Source organism: Peromyscus californicus, unplaced genomic scaffold (genome assembly GCF_007827085.1).
Source record: "Peromyscus californicus insignis strain IS unplaced genomic scaffold, ASM782708v3 Scaffold_4__1_contigs__length_199733344, whole genome shotgun sequence".
Taxonomy (NCBI): domain Eukaryota; kingdom Metazoa; phylum Chordata; class Mammalia; order Rodentia; family Cricetidae; genus Peromyscus; species Peromyscus californicus.
In genome coordinates this window covers 133,525,405-133,542,663 of record NW_026294562.1, presented here as the reverse complement: position 1 = coordinate 133,542,663, position 17,259 = coordinate 133,525,405, and the positions used below count along the sequence as shown (strand labels likewise).

The 17,259-nt window shown below is 47.3% G+C and overlaps 1 non-coding gene across 1 annotated transcript; it reads right to left on the bottom strand.

The window, feature by feature from the left end:
• Positions 1-11,740: 11,740 nt before the first annotated feature.
• On the bottom strand, positions 11,741-11,843 carry LOC128095746 (U6 spliceosomal RNA). The gene has a single exon (XR_008213358.1). It is a non-coding gene; the product is annotated as a U6 spliceosomal RNA (small nuclear RNA).
• Between the last annotated feature and the right edge of the window lie 5,416 nt (positions 11,844-17,259).

Here is a 17,259-nt window from a genome sequence, read left to right as displayed (position 1 = left end):
GAGCTCGGGGACAAGTGCCCTTTCACATTAGGTGGCAGAGCTTGGTGGCAAGTGCCCTTCTCCATTGAGATGTCTCACCATACCTTATGGTCAACAAATCTCCAGGCTCTCCAAACATCCAGTCTTTTGTCAGACATGGGCGACCTCCTTTCTGTTCCCATCATCCTGGTCCAGCCCCTCATGCGTCTGTCCTGAACTTTGTCAAGGATTGTCTGAAGGCCTCCTTCCTCCTTCCATTTGATCCGTCAACTCCCAGTTACTTCCTGATTATCTTATTTTGTTACTTCTTGTTGCTACGTGACGAGTTCGGCCGACACATATTAGCTGGAAATGGTGGTTCATTAGGCCGCAGATCTTTTGAGGGTTCAGGAATTTGGAAGCATCTTCACTGGGTGGTTCTGGTTCAGGGTACCCCAATGGCTAGTAATGTAGTTATCCAGAAGCTTCACTGGGCCTTGAGGATCCCCTTCTGAGATGGCACTCCACGGCTGTTGGTACAATGTCTCTGTTCTTCTCGAGTTATGGGTAGGAGACCTCAGTTTTTCACCACCGAGTCTCTCCATATGTTGTCATGTTCTTAGGATAGGACAGCTGGCTTCCCCAGATGTGGGGCAAGGCTTCTGAAGACCCAGCTTTTACTACCAGATTCCGTATTGTCTCTTCATCCAGTTCTTTAGGAGCCAGCTGCCACATTAGGAAAGAGTCGCGGGAGATGTGTTGAAGCCCTTGTGGACATTTTGAAAAATGATTCCTCCCCACTGTAAATGCTGCCGTCCTGACGTTCAGGGGACTTAGTCCACAGGCCTTTCCCTGTTGGCTCACCCCAGTGTCAACAGACAAGCTGCCAGCATAAGTCACTCCATCCTGTTGTATCCGTCTGGAACTTAGAGTGACCCTCTGTGCCTATTGCGCACGGTCCCCCCAGCCTTTAAGACACCTGCTCATCTGGCCAAGCATTCTCCTACTCCTCAGAGAACAGCATGTCTTCTGGTCTGCCCGGGTGACTCACCCTGCTGGACACGCCCTCTGGTCCCTCATCCTTTTGCCCTGCATTTGTTCCCAGAATCCTCTGTGTCCTCATCAGTCGCTTGTCTGTACCTCAAATCACAAGTCTCTGCTGCTTTCCCTTCTCCGTCATTTCACACTCAGAGTCAGACACGTGACCTCTCCCAGGACTCTGGCAAGAGTATCCATTCTGGACTTTCTCTCCAGATTTTTCTTTTTCCTTTTTTTCTTTTTATTAAGAGATTTTTCTATTCATTTTACATATCAACCACAGATTCCCCTGTCCTCCCTCCTCCCACCCCCCCAGCCTTTCCCCCCCCCAACCCACCCCCCATTCACACCTCCTCCTAGGCAAGGTCTCCCCTGGTGAGTCAGCTCTCTCCAGATTTTTCTACCACACCTCCTCACTGAATTCTGGAGAGCCAGTCACACGGAGATCCCCTAAGGTATAAGCCTGCTTATGCCTGACCTCTGCTAAGCTCCTTCCCTGCATTTGGGCTGTGTGAAGGCACCACAGCTTTTTTTTCTGTGTTATCCAAGTCCTTTGACTGTCCCAGCCTGCTGGCCGTCACACTGTCCTGAACCTTGCTCTTCAGCACCACACCTGTGCTGCCACGGGGTTTGTGACTTGCTTAGGTTTCCCTTTGAAAATCCAGTAACCACAGGGGTGTGAGCCGTAGAGCCTAAAGACATCTTAGGGATCAATGAACTTTATAGCTGGTGAGGAAAGGGGTCCTCAGTTAAGTTTATTAGGGCCTCAGAGGATGGGTGTTATATACAGATCCCGCAACCAAGGCACTAATTAACTCCCTAATGAACTTGACCCGGACAATGAGGTCTTGTCCTGACTTCTCTAAGGCTGACAAAGCCAGCCAGTATACAGCCACTCCTGGCAGGGGAACGTGCCCGGAGGGATTCTGCGGCCTTGGACATTTTTAAATTTCAAAATTAGGGAAAGAAGTCCTTTCTCGCGTCTCTCCAAGAATCTACATTTTCAAGGGGTTCCAGCCCATTCTTGCCTAACACAGGCAGTATCGTGGCATGATGTGGTTGCCCGGTTGTAATGGTCCCTCAGAGGCTACAGGGGGCTGGATGCCAAGTTTATGGATGTTTGAGTCCCTTTTATAAGATGTAGAATTTGTATGTAACTTGCCCACACCTATGCTGTTTGCTTTAAACCATCGCTAGGTGACTCGTAATACTTAATGGATATAAACGCTCTGTAAATAGTTGTTATACTATATCGTTCAGGGAATAATATCAAGAAATAAAGGTCAGTGTACGTTCAGTACAAGCAGCATTCCCCACCTACTCAGAATGGTCTCAGGCTGTGGTTGGTGGAAACTTTGGATTTGGAACATGTGGATCTGGAGGATCAATTATGATAGGGACACGGGTGACTTCCACGTGAGTAGTAGGGAAGTCTGAGATGCTTCATGCTTTCCTAAAGGCAACTCCAGACTGTGCTCGGCAATGCCCCATCTTGTTTTGAGCTGTTAGAAGTTTGGAGGACAGGGTGATTCCTCAGCTCCCTGTTCTTCTCATGGGTAGAACTGGTTTGCAAAGAGCCCACCATCAGTCTCCTTGGTTTATGGTATTTGGTGATTGAGCCAGTTAATCTCTTTGTTAATTTGATTGGATTGGGCTCAACTGAAAGACACCCCTCTGGATGGGGCTGTGAGTTACTTTCTGGAAAGATTAACTGATTGACAGGGAAGCCTTTCCCAGAGTGGGTAGAACCTTCTGGCAGTGGCCCAGATAACAGAGGTCCAAGGGAGATGCAGGCCTATTCTTCACTCTTACATTTGCTCCCTGATGGTGAGAGCATCTCCTTCACTGACATCAGGATCCAGCTTCCTCAGTCTTCTCGTGTGGCCTGCAGCTTTCCAGGGACCCTCCAAGGAGCCATCACTCCCTGCTCCCGATTGTAGGCACAAGGTGACTAGTCTCCTCAACCTTCTGCTACAGTTATTTCCTGGCTGTGGTGGACCGTACCCTGGAACTGTGAGCCGACATAAGCCCTTTGTCCTTAACTTGCTTTTGGCAGGTGTGCTTGTCACAACGATGAGACAAATAGTCACAGCAGTGATCATTAGTGCCATCTAGTAGGAATTCTTGCCTTCTCTCTGGTTGTACAGTGGCATTGCACTCCTTGGTCCTCTTGTGGTTTGCTGTTTAATTGACCAGCTCAGGCCAAAGACTATGCATGGACCAAGCCACCCACACACTGGGCACATTTAACTGTGAGTGTGAAACCCCCCAGAGCCTGTTCTAGATGCTGGATGTTCAGCAACACTTAAGACAGTCATTGTTAGAACCAGATCTCTGAGCAGAGACCCCTAGATGATGTGTAAAGGGTATATATTATGGACACAGGGTCTCACTAAGTTGCTAAGGCAGGCCTTGATCCTCCTGCCTCATCTTTCTGAGTACTGAGGACTACAGATAGCTCTGTGCCATCGGGCCTAGGCTGTGTTATGATTTTTAACTCACAGAGATTTTTGGAATAGTTGGTTACTGCAGTACAACCCGGATGTCCTGATAGGTGGTGTTGGCATTTTTTGGAAACTTAGTCATTAATCATAACTTCGCTTGCACAGAGGCAAGGTCTTTTCATTTTCTGTTCTATCATTTCACATTCTTCGGAGGGAATTTCCACAGTCGGCTGCCTGGAAGGTTGGAATTTACTTATTTCCAGCTTGGGAAGAAGGAAGGAGAAGCCAGCATCTGCTAGCTCAGAACGATCTTGGCATGACTTATTAAGTAAATCCTTTCTGGCTTGTTCCAGCTTTACCCACGACATTCTGTCATATGGCTTGGCTAGTATTAGCAATAGCTACACCTTGCAGAGTACCAGCTACGTATCCAGCCCTAAGTAAGCCTTTTCTCTTACTATGACTTTAACACTATAAACTAGACTGTATTTTATTCTCATTTTTCATATTATAAAGCAGAAAGACAAAACAGGTAACGTAGTTTTCATAAACTCACTTTGCCACCAGAACCAAGATTGGAACCCAACTCTGGGCAGCTTCCAGGTTTTTCTTTTAACTGTACCAAGTCTGCTTTGCAGATTCATAGGAGAGGGATGAAGGAAGAGGACTCTTATTCGGAGCATAATCCTCGGGGATAGTAACATGCTGATGATCTGTGTTTGGTTGCATACCACGTTTTCATTCATTCCATAGCTTATAAATTCATTCATCATTCATTCATTCATAAATTAACTCACACACTTGGCTTTCTTGAGAAATCTGTTTGGTGTTGGGTTTTGTAGGGCACTAGGGTTTAGATGCAAACTGTTCTGATTCATTCTTTCAATACTCACGATACTTTGGGATTTCTCTCTTCCTCTACACACACAGCATGCACACATATAAGCACACACTATACCACATACACATGCATATACCACACACACAAACACACACACACACACACACACACACACACACACACAGATGCTATAATTCACACACACAGAGAGATGCTATAATTCACACACACACACACACACACACACACACACACACACACATCTATACTTACATACACACAGATAAATATATACCTATTTAGAGAAGCATATCCATACTAAGGAGGTAGCTCCTGGTTTAGTCAGGTTGCTGAGTTTTAATGGAGACAGATGGAGAGGCATTCATCATCTATTTCTTTCTAAACATCCTATACCCTAACATTCCACTAAAGCCACAGCCTGAAGGTCAATGCCATTATAATTAGCTTTCTGTTTCTGAAGGTGGTCATGTCAATGGCTTCCACATCCCTCCCTCATCCCTGGCAGATGCTGAACCAGCGGCTCCTGTTCCCCTGACCCTTCAAATCCCCGCCACCCTCACCCAGCCATCTCTCCTCACAGCTCTCACCAAGAAGGTTAATGGCCCTCTCCTGAAGATACAGTGAGATAGAATCCTAACTCTTTTGGGGGCACGAATAGATTTCTCCACAGTTGGGCCCTGTCACTTGCTTGTAATAGCTTGGGATTGGTTGCAGAACTATTGAGCAGGAAAAAGTGAAAAAAGACTCTCTGATTACACGCTGCTGAGATGGCTAGGGTAATTCGAGGAGAAACGGCTTTACAGCTCTGGGGAATAAAAAAAAAATGTAATTCTCGTGTATGAAAACCACGAGCCAGACTTGCCATGTTCGCTTCTTGTTTTTAGAGCCCCGACGGGCCAAGTCACATATTTGGGTCAGAGGGTCTATTGATTACCTGTCAGGCCTGAAGGTGTGGGTGATCAATAATACTAACCTACAGGAAAGGTGGCCTTGAATGCAGAAATCCTGTGGAGTTGACCGTCGCTTCTCCTGGTCTGCGAGTGTTTCGTGAGGTACCAGGGCTCTCTGCACTGGAGCCAGAGGCACCCCAAGTCCCAACAGTGCTCCTGCACACCAAGCCTGGGCAAAGGCTGCCTGCAAATGATGAAAAGCTAAGCTTCGCTCGTCCTCTCGGCCCCTCAACGGCCATGGGACAAGCAGGGAGGCAGGGACAAGGAGAGGCGGGGGCGCTGCCACAGGAGGACTCTGAGGCCTGGAAGATGAAGGTTGTGAGGAGGTCCTGGGGACCGTGGCCTTGACCTCATCAGTCTTTAAGCAGTGCTCAGAACAGAACATTCAGAAACATCCTCCAAGTGCTCATGGCTGGTGAAGGGCAGCGCACGGAGGAGGCTGGCTTTGTCTGGACAGGCATATGAAAGTTCCCCTGATGAAATGAATCTCTTTCTGGCAAGAGGTGCCACACAGTACATGCCAGCTTCTTTCTGTGTCCACTTGGGGTCCGGCTTGGTGTTCGGTGGAGAAAAACCACTATCATAGGCATTACAGTGGCTTCTGGAGTCACCGGCCCCTGAGCACTTGGGAAAGCATGCACCTAACAGTTCCCTGTGCTTGAGCCAAGTCCTGGGTAAGTGTGTGACTCACCTCAACCCAATCGAAACACTTCCATTCTTCCTACCTTGATGCGGCTGCCCATCTGTTTCAGGGAAGGCTGCTGTTGGTGGCTGTCTTTGGACCTCCAGGGGAACCTGAGCTAAAGAAGTCAAGACGGTGGCCTCTTGAGGGCTGAATGTAGCTCCATAGGTAGTGTTTTCTCAGCATGCACAAAGCCCCATTTTCCATCCCCAGCACTGCGGAAGCCAAGTGTGGCAAGGCCCTGGAAGAGTGCGTCTGTAACCCCAGCACTGGGAAGGAAGAAGCAGAAAACCAGGAGGTCAAGGTCATCCCGGGCAACGTAGCAAGTCTGAGGCCAGACTGGGGTACATGAAACCATGTCTCAGAGACAAAACAAAACAATAAAATGCTATGGAGTTCAGTCCTTTGAGACATTGTTGAGTTGTCAAATCAGAATTCTACCTACCTAGTCGCCCTGTTGTTGGAAGTGTCACTGTCTGTGAAGTTGGTACCAGGGACTGGGGTGCTGCTATGACAGGCCTGATAGTACTTTTGTTTGAAAGAATATGGACCTTAGGACTATGGGTTAGAAAAGCAGTTGAATGCTTTAAGTGCTGCTTAAATGGGCCATCCGAGTAGAGCATGGAAGACAGTGGTGCTGAGCGTGATTTGTTGAACTGCGGGTGTCTGGATGAAGGGGCTTCAGAGAAGATTATTAATATGTGGCCTGGAGATCACAAAATATGTGATATTTTGGTGGAAAAAGTAGCTGCTTTTTGCCCTAGTCCGAAGAGTCTGCCTGAGGTTAAAGTGAAGAAATTTGGATTAATTCCATCGGCAGAGGAAATCTCAAAACAGCCTAGAATAGACTCTGTCGTGTGGCTACTAGTGTTCACGCTTGTAAATATTTATAATGAAAAGGAGCAAGTTGAGATCGGGAGCACCAGAAAGTAGAATGGAGCTAAATCCTGTGTTCAGAGACATAAACAGATTAAGAAATGGAATAAACGGAGTGGTGACCTCAGGGCAAGATCCCACCCAGTCAAGTTTCCAAGTGGGAAAAGGAATGAAAGAAAAGTTTAAGGCCAAGTATGGTGGTGCACGCCTTTAATCCCAGCACTTGGAGGGCAGAGGCAGGCAGATCTCTGAGTGTGAGGCCAGCCTGGTCTACAGAGTAAGTTTTAGGAGAGCCAAGCTTAGGCAGTGAAGGAAACAAAACTGTTGAAGATGTAATTGAATGAGGAGCTGTGTTCCAGTCTCAGTAAGCAGCAGAACTTGGCAGTTCTGCCTTCGATGATAGAAGAAAGGCATTACATAACCTTCCTCTGAGACGAAGAAAAATGGCTGAGGCCAGGCATGTGTCAGAGCTGTCTCTGAGTGGAGGTTTAGGGAGGCCATTGCATGAAGCTGTGAAGGTGAAGCCTGGATTGTCTTGGAGGCCCCAAGATGTTGGAGATGCCAGAGCCATGGGATACCTGCTGAGGAAAGCTGCTAACAGGGAGTGGAACCAGCCCAAGAGAAAGAAGTGTGTTACAGTCAACAAAGCTGAATGGAGTTGGAGATCTGAAGAGCATTTTGATATCAGACATGGAGATGCAGAGGTTGGAGTTTGCCCAGCTGGTTTTCAGTCTTGCTTTGGTCCGGTATTTCCTCACTATGCTCCCTTCCCTATGTTTTAGGACAGTAATGTATATCCTGTGGCATTGTATGTTGGAAGTCTGTGATCCGCCTTTTCATTTTGATTTTATAGGGGATTATAGTTAAGAGATTGTGTGAATCTCAGAAGGGACTTTGAACTTTGGATTTTTAAACATTGTTGAGACTGTGACAGACTATGGGGACTTTTGAAGTTGGACTGAAAACATTTTGCATTGTGATAGGGCTACAAGCTTTTGGGGGTGAGGGAGTGGAATGTAGTGATTTGAAAGAAAATGGCCTCCAAAGAGAATGGCATTATTGGGAGGTATAGTTGGAGTAGTGTGGCCCTGTTGGAGGAAGTGTGTCACTGTGGAGGCGGGCTGAGATCTCATATGCTTAAGCATTACCCAGTGAAACAGTTTACTTCCTGTTGGCTTGCAAGATATAGGACTCTCAGCTACCTCTCCAGTACCATGTCCACCTGCACACCACCATGTCCCACCATGAGGATAATGGATTGAACCTCTGAACTGTAAGTGAGCCACCTCAATTAAACGTTTTCCTTTCTAAGAGTTGCCCTGGTCATCGTGTCTCTTCACAGCAGGAGAAACCCTAAGTAAAACACCATCCATGTTTTAGAACTAGTTGAAACTAGGTGTGTTGGTACACATGTTTAATTTCAGTATCCAGGAGGTAAAGACAGGTTGATCTCTGTGAGTTTGAGGCCAACCTGATCTCCAGCCAGCCACGGCTACATAGTGAGATTCAGTGTCACAAAACAACAAAAACAAAAAAACCCAAATAAACAAAAAATGAACAAACAAACAAAATCAGTTGGAATCACACAGTCCTTTCCTTGTATTTCTGAGAGAAGTTCCTTGTGTGTAGTTTTCTGTATTTTTGACTCATTCAGTTATTTCCTTGATTAATTTGACCACTGTGGGAAGGAAGGGCTTGAGAGGGAAAGAGAAAAGTGTGTTGTCATGTAATCCCTGGATATGTCATGTCAACATGTAATCCTTAGGAATTCCTGGGATGATTGATGATGTGATCCCAGGCAACTACCCAGGAGAGGCTGTTTTTGTAGGAACCCACCACCCGTTCCTATTATGCCTTTTCTATGTGCTCCCTGAGTGTCCCATGGTGCACTGTCCCTTAGATCCTAGAGTCACACATTGGATATGAGACCTTAGGCACAGCACTATATCACCCTGAGCCTCTACTCATTCCCCAGAAGATGGCTGTAAGAAACAAAAGGACAGTGCATGGCCAATAGGAGCACTCAGGAAGGTGCTCCCCTTCTCCACCCTTTCCCAGCTTGTGCTCCTGAAGTTAAGGAAGGATTTTCTGATGTTTTGGGAATCATACATATGATGTAACATCTGATGTTGTCATAAGCTTTCTTTCCTTCCCACCCAGATGGTCGGGCTCTCTGAGAGGTCCAGCTTCACAGAACATTTGAGTCCATCTAATTCTTTCATTCAGGGCCTCAGTGAGTTTCCAACGAGCTAAATTCTGTGCCCTGTAGATGAAATTTAGAATCTGAAGCCCGTTTGGGTACGATACCATGGAACCCATAAAGGCACCTGCCTTAAATTCCTTACAGGATTGAATCTTACAGGCAAATACCATTAGTTACTTCCCAGTAGATCTGGCCTGTTGATTGACTGGGTTGAGACAATGTTTTGGACTAGTAGCATCACAGATTTCACATTGGCCTTGAAATACCATTTGCAGAGTTTGGGACAGTTGTTTTTTTTTTATCCCCCTCCTGAAGTATTAGTTTTCTGTTGCTGCGGTAAAGGTACCATGACAAAAAGAAATAGATTTAAGAATTACATCTTATAGAAATAATTTATTTTGGCTTATGGTTCTAGAGCAGTGAGTGGTTCTCAACCTGTGGGTTGTGACACCTTTGGGGTGAATGACCCTTTCATAGGGGTCACATATCAGATATCTTGCATATCAGATATTTACACTGCAATTCACAACAGCAGCAAACTACAGCTATGAAGTAGCCACAAAAATAATTTTACGGTTGGGGGTCACCACAGCATTAGGAAGGTTGAGAACCACTGTTTTAGAGGTACAAGAGTGCAGTCCATCACAGCAGGGGTGGGGCATGGCAGCAAATGGCAGATGGTGACAGGAAGCTGAGCACTCACATTTCCATCCAAACTCAGGCAGCAGAGATTGAGCTGGAAGTGGAACAGAATCTAAGCCCCCAAAGCCCACCCTGAGTGATGCACTTCCTTCAGAGAAGTTGTACATCCTAAAACAGTGCCACCAATGGGGACTGGGGGGCAAGTGTTGGAATATCTGAGCCTGGGCGGGACATTTTTCACTAAAACCGCCACACCTGAGAAGTTTCTGTACACAGACTGGACATACTCTAAACACAGACGACAAAGACCAGAGGGCACAGGTCCATTGCGCAGGAACACCTGCTGGGATACCAGAGTCCCCAGGGTGCTAGAGCATTCTTGTAGGCACACCAACGGCACCCTGTTTCTTTCCCGCTGGTCCTGTCTCCCTCACCCCCTGGCTGCCCAGGGCCCTTTCCTTCTGGTTGTCGTCTTTTTCTTCAGAGCTTGGGTCCACCCACGTAGAAAGAATAGCACCATGACTAATTATAAAACTATTATATGATTAAACTCAATTAACTTTAAATAACCCTTGAAATTTGTTTAATGTTAGCCCTTGCCCTGCTTGAACTGCTAAATGCTGCTCTCCTTCAGACTTATGCTGTGATGAGCTCATTATGGTGTGACAGTTGGCACTCCAGGGGCCAATGGTATGTCCTGACACGCAGGACAAGAAATGGTACTGGGGTCCTTGGTGCAGGTGAGGGAAGCATGGGGGGGCAGTGTAGGTGGAATTGAGGAGTCTGTGGCTCTTTTGGGGATCACTCCATGAACTGCTAGTGGGAACCCATTCTCTGGCAAGTACTGAGAAAGGTTAAGTTCAAATGTTAGGTTACCCAGGATGTGATGCTTCAGCAAGAGTGCCCAAGCAGCTGAGTAAAGTATCCCTCGGCCTTGGCCTCCCTGTTACCCTTAAAGGAGTTCAGGAACACTGAGGACATCGTGGGGTGGTATACCCCTCAGACTATCATGATAAAGGGTTGAGACAATGACCCTGGGTCCCGATGGAGGTCAGAACCCTTTGAAATTACAGAACTTATAAGCTAGAAGAAGTGCTTAAGAACTGTCTGGATGCTCGTTTCCTTTTCTGTAAAATGGCGGTGATGAGCATATACCCTTTGTGGGGTTGGGGGCATTCATAGAATTCACCAAACTTATAACTAACTGCTTTGCAAAGAAGGAACGCCAAAGCTCCGAGTGTTGGCTGTTGTGTTCATTTTCTATTGCTGTGCAACAGGTTGCCACATACTTAGTGGTTTCTAATGGCTTACTTATACTAGCCCTCCCCATTTATGGGTGGCCCATCTACAGATTCAGATGGCCAACCCTTGGGTCCAAAATATTTGAAAAAAAATTGCATCTGTATTGAGCATGTTAAGACTTTTTTCTTTTTTTGGAAGATAAGTTTGTAATTATATTTATGTGCTGCGGCCCGTGCAGCTGGAGCACGAAATCTGGCGAGGGACGCCGAGGTTAAACAGCACTCTAGACACCCAGTTTCAGTTCGTCAGGGAAGCAGCTCTCTTTAGTCGTACCAACGTGGGCTTATATACCCCTCTAACAGCAGGAGTCAAGGAATGGTTACTCTGTATCCGTAGGCAAGCCGGACACTGTTTTCCAAACAGGAAAAACCACAGGGGAACTCATCCCCAGCACCCTCCGGAACCCAACTGCACATTTTTCACACAAACAACTTAACTGGGACAGGACAAAAAAGGGCATTTAAAATTAAGGCAGCAAACTTACTGCTGCCGACATTTATGTACAGAAAACTTAGCAGTGTACATTTAGCCCAGTTTAGTGGCGAGTTCTTTGGCCTTTGCCTTTTCCAGCTTGGTAATTCGAGCCACAGATTTAGGACCCAGGACGTTGCCTCCCCAGTGGTGTCGGATCTCATCATATCTGTCATTTAATTGGTCCTAATAGCGTCTACCAGCTGAGCCAGAGCACCCTTGTCCTCCGAGTTAGCCTGTGTGAAGGCAACAGTGGTGCGTGTCTTCCTGTGGACCAGCCGCCCCAGCCTGGCCATTCCCTTGATGATGCAGAAAAATACAGAATGCTTCATGAACTTGCGTGCCATCCTCGCACAGGGGCCGTGCCAATATTCTCTGTATGGTTCCAATTTTAGTATATGTGCTGCCAAAGCAAGCGTAAGACGTTTTTCTTGATGTTACTCCCTAAGTTATGCACTGTAATGACGTTAGGCAGCATTTATATCATACCAGGTGTCACAAGTCATTTAGACAATTTAAAGTATGGTGGAGGCTGTATACAGATTATGTAAAATGCACGTAATTTTATTTTATATAAATGAGCTGAGCATCCAAGGGTTTTGGTACCCCCAAGGGATGCTGGACCCAATCCCTCTAGAATAGCTTGGAGAACCACATTGACTCACAGTTTTTAAGTCAGAAGGCTGGAGATGCTCCACGTGGATCTTGTACCGGGGGAATCATCTTTACCGGGTCCTGTTTCTGAGTTGGTGCCCATCCAGAGTCTGCTTCAGCTCCTAGAGGACAGACAAACACATTTCTTGCTCTATAATCTTCTTCATTTTCCAAGCCTTAAATTCTTCTCACGTTTTGGTTCCATTTTGCCGAGAGGATAGTCCCCTCCGAGAGGCTAGCCGATTAGATCTTAGACCAGTTCTACAGAGGATAATCCTCCTGCTTCATATCAGCTGACTGGGGGCAGTTATCACACCCCTGTAATCTCTTCAGTTCAGCACCCAGTGAGGGCAAGAGCGTTGAGAACGGTTAAATCATCCCCCCCTCTTTCTCTCTCTCTCTCTCTGTTGCTATGTACATGGGTATATATGCCCACATATGGAGGCCAGAGGAGGGAGTCAGGTGTCTTCCTGTATCACTTTTCACTTTCTCTTTCACTTGAGACAGGGTCTCCCATTGACCCTGACATTTTTTTTTGTTTTGTTTTGCTAGGCTGGCTACTGAGCTCCTGGGATACGTTTATCTCCTGTTGATACTGGGGTTACAGGTACTCATGACTATGTGCCCAGTTTTCTCATGAGTGCTGGAACTGGAACTCAGTTTTTTTCTTCTTTTGAGACAGGGTTTCTCTGTGTAACAGTTCTGGCTGTCCTGGAACTCACTTTGTAGACCAGGTTGGCCTCGAACTCACAGAGATCCACTTGCCCGAAACTCAGGTCTTCTACTTGCATAGTAAGACTCTTGGCTGTTGAACCATCTCCCAGTCGCTGTTATGGAAATCCTCGTTCTTACGTGAAGGTCACTTCTGCTGTCGGGGGAGCTCACTTCAGCGGAAAATCCAGTCTCCACACCTGTAAGCAATTCCTTTCAGGGGAAGGCTGAGGTGAGAGCTGGCCCGAGTGAGTTAGCCTTTAGTCTTAGTCCATGTTTTGTTGCTAGAGATAATGGAGCACCGGATACAGGCCAGTCCTTAATAAATAACAGAGGTTTATTCCACTCACAGTTCAGGAGGACTCAAGTCCAAGGTGAAAGCCTGGAAATGGCGAAAGCCTTTACGCCGTGTTAGCTTAGCACAGAAAGGCAGATGAGCATTAGGGAAAGATGGAGCGGAAGGAGATGAGACACTTCACACTCATAGCAACCCATTCTGGGGGTCCTTATCCTCCTTGTGACAGCACTAATCTATCCTTGAGGGCTCTTCCCTCATAACAGCCATCTCTTGAAGCCTTCACATCTCCACACTATCACAACGACAACTGGATTTCAACATGGGTTTGAAGGGGACATCCAAACCACAGCTGTCATGGGTATGCCCTCTGCGGACCTACTGGGAAGAGGTGCTTAATGCTCCCAGTTCAAACTGCAGTCCTTCCCCCTCCTGAGTGGCCGCATTGCCCCTCCCCCTCTTAGGGGCAAGCACCCCTTGCCTCCTTAGAGAGGAGCAACGCTGCTGAGCTCGGCTCTGGTACCCTGCTCCTTGCCCACTCATGAGCTTCCCCTGTGGAGCAAGTTCTGGTCTCCGGGAGGGAACACTGGGTTTGATCCAGAGGTCAAGGGCTGACGTCTTTGCCTGCTCTAAATTTCCCAACCATTTGACTTCACTTTCCCTAAGCGGAGAGCAATGAAATCCTAGGTTCACAGTTCCTGACGTGATCTCCATGAGAGCAGGTATAGAAAAACACTAATTTCTGCTCCAGAGCATCATGCAGATGTAGGATAACCGTATCACCATTTACCTGTTAGGTTACTGATTAAGTGAGCTAATGGCAGGTTAGGGTAATTTAGATAACGGGCAGTCTTGAAGTTGATTCCATATTTGTTAAGAACAGCAATGCTTTTTCATCAGAAACGCTCTGTCGTCTGTGCAGAGCAGGATAGTCTTCCATATTATCCATTTGTTTGGAGACAAGTCTTCATGAAGCCTAGGTTAACCTCCAACTCTCTCTGCATTGGAGAATGACCTTGACCTTGAACTTCTGACCCTCTTGCCTCTACCTCCAGAGTGCTGAGATTGTGAGTGTGTGTTACCATGCTCATTAAAAAGGTATTTATTAGCTGGGCAGCGGTGGCACACGCCTTTAATCCCAGCACTCGGGAGGCAGAGGCAGGCGGATCTCTGTGAGTTTGAGGCCAGCCTGGTCTACAGAGCGAGATCCAGGAAAGGCGCAAAACTACACAGAGAAAATCTGTCCCACATCCTTCTCTTCACATTGGCCACACGTTGCTGTCCCAGCGTTTGCCCGTGACTCACTTAACCTGGAGAATGTGGCTAAAATGTGTCTCTGTTTCTCCCCACTGTCCCTGTGGTGGTGTGAGTGAGACTGGCCCCCACAGGCTCAGATGTTTGGATACTTGGTTGCCAGTTGGTGTAACTGTTTGGGTGGGATGAGGAGGTGTGGCCTCGGAGGAGGAGGGGTGTCACGGGTTTGAGGTTTCAGAAGCCTGCGCCATTCCCAGTTAGCTCTCTGCCTTGTGCTTGTGGGTCAGACATAAGCTATCATCAGCTGCTGCTCTAGCACCGTGCCTGCCTGCGTCTACACGTCCCACCACAGTGCTCATGCACTCACCCTCTGAAACTGCAAGCCCCCACTAAAAGCTTTTGTCTGTGAGTGTCTTTGGTCATGGTGTCTGTTCAAAGAAACCAAGACAGTCCTTTTCCCTGGGGATTGCCCCCCCCTCCCCCCCCGTGCCCAGAGTCACCTAGAGTCGGTGCCTGTACAACTCACTCTGAGGAAGTAGAAGGTCCCACAGCTTTGCCAGCAAACACAGTCTGTGTGAGGAAGGCAGATGTACCAGTCTTTGGAATGCTTTCCTCTCTGAAGAGGTTCTGGTTACGGTTTTAGCTTCTCTTCTCCCCCAGGGAGGGACAGCTTTCTTTTAAGTTCTGGCTTCCGCCCTCCTCAAGGCCAAGGGCATGGGGAAAGAGAAGGAGAAAAGTGATAAAACATGTAATTGATGGTTTAGCTTGGTTTGTCTTTATGGAATACCATTGTCCTATTGACGTAAACAAGAGCATGTGTCTCTTGTAAGTCCAGATGGTGACAGCACGTTCCTTTGATGTGGCAGAGAAAGAGGTGGGACATTAGGAGCTTTGTGGTACCTCTTCTTATAGGGACACTGATCCCAATATAAATGACCCATCCTTATGACTTCCTCTAACTGTAGGGAAGAAACAGTAACAGGCTGGTAGGCAGGGGCTGGAAGCTGATCACATCTTTATCCTCATGTATGAAACTGACAGGGAGGAGAGAGAAAGAGAGAGGGAGGGAGAGAGAAGGGGAGAGAGGAGCGTAGCAACTGAGGGCCTGCCCGTTTCTCAGAGGCCATGAGGCTTCCAGAGCTGCGGCCATGCAGAGTCCTTCGTGCGTCTCTGCTTCTGTATGCTTCTGAGGACCTCATGACCGTGTGGTGCAGTCAGGTCTTTGTATGAACTTGGAAGCTGTGAACTGGAGAGAAGACTGTGTCTGCCCTTACAGAGGTGTGGCGTTAGCTTGCTTTGCTCTCCTGCAGCATTCAGTTGTGTGCTCTGTATGCCAGAGGTGCTCAGGAAATATTGCTGACCGAGTCATGGGAAAGAAGGTGGCCTAGACATGCCTTCTGGAAAGGTCCAATAAGCCCGATCATTCCGTTCTACAGTCAATTGTGGAATGGGCCTTTCGGCATTAATCCCAAACGGCAGTAAAGGGAGAGGGCCATATAATTTTATTGTCTCCGACCCCGGTCAGAGCCAGCTGCGTCGCCTCCGTCCACGTCTCTGCCTCATTGCTCCTGGGTTCGTTCCGCGTACAGCTGTAGCAGCCCACTAATAACCCCTGGATCTTCATTTTACACACTAATGCTTGTTTCCAGGGTAATTTCATCCAACGGGGACACAAAGGATGTGAAATGTCTTATAACATTTGCTATTGAAAAGGGAAAATAAAAAATTTTACTGACAGCATTTAGTTTAGGGAACGCAATTCTCATGAGCTGTCTTTCATCTACTTATGTTTTAGGGGTTAAATACCGGGGCAAAGAGTCCGGGACATAAAATGTCTGCGACCCTTCTGCTAAGCCAGCCAGCTTCATTCAGATGTTAACTGTTTTCAGGAGGGTGAAGCCCTTCAGGCTGGGGTGTTTTGTCTTTTGAGTGAAACCAGCTCAAATAAAAAGGGGACCAGTAGGGAGCCCCAGCTTGGGATGCATGTTTGTGTGGATGGGGTTAGAGGTCCCCATTTTGTAGAAACTGTGGTTTCCACTTTGGGGCTCTGAGGAAAGAACCCGTAGTGTGTGTAATCCCACCACGTAAAAGCAGCTTAGGCACTCTTCTTCCCTAGAATAGAAACTGGATTTAAGGTTTCTCTCTCTCTCTCTCTCTCTCTCTCTCTCTCTCTCTCTCTCTCTCTCTGTGTGTGTGTGTGTGTGTGTGTGTGTGAGCATGCGTTGTTTATCCAAGTACCACTCAGTGGTTGCTTCAGTTACATATCTGCTGAGCACCAGTTGAACCCAGGCCCCCTTCTCCCTCCCCTCCCCTCCCTAACTCTTTTCCTTTCTGTAATAATCTCTGTTCTGTACTCCAACCAACTTTTCTTTTTTCAACTTTGACATTAAAGAGAGAACACATGGCACATCTCTTCCTGTGCACAGCTTCATTTATTTCACACGATGTCCAACGCTTCCACCTATTGGGTCCACATGCTAGGGTTTCATTCTTCTTTCTGGCTAATACTCCACTATGGACATATGCACATTTTTAGTCCCTGCCCACTTTTGAGCTGGATATAGCCCAGGCTGGCCTCAAACTCTCGTGAGGCCACGGCTGACCTTGAGCTTCTGGTCCTCCTGCCTCCACCTCCCAAGGGCTGAGGATACAGGTGGGTGCCACCACACTTAGTCATTTTATGCAGTGCTGGAGATGAATCTCAAGGCCTCATGTGTGTGGGGCAAGCGGTCTACCAACTGAGGCACCTTCCCAGTAATTCCATGTGTTTTTACATGCCCACCCACTCCCAAGCAACCTGGGGTCCTTCCCTGTCTCAGCCTTGTGAATACTGCCACAGTCACTGAGCCTGCAGGAATCCTCTGGAGTGCTGATGTCATTTCATTTGGATATTGAACTAGGAGGAGGGCAGCTGGGT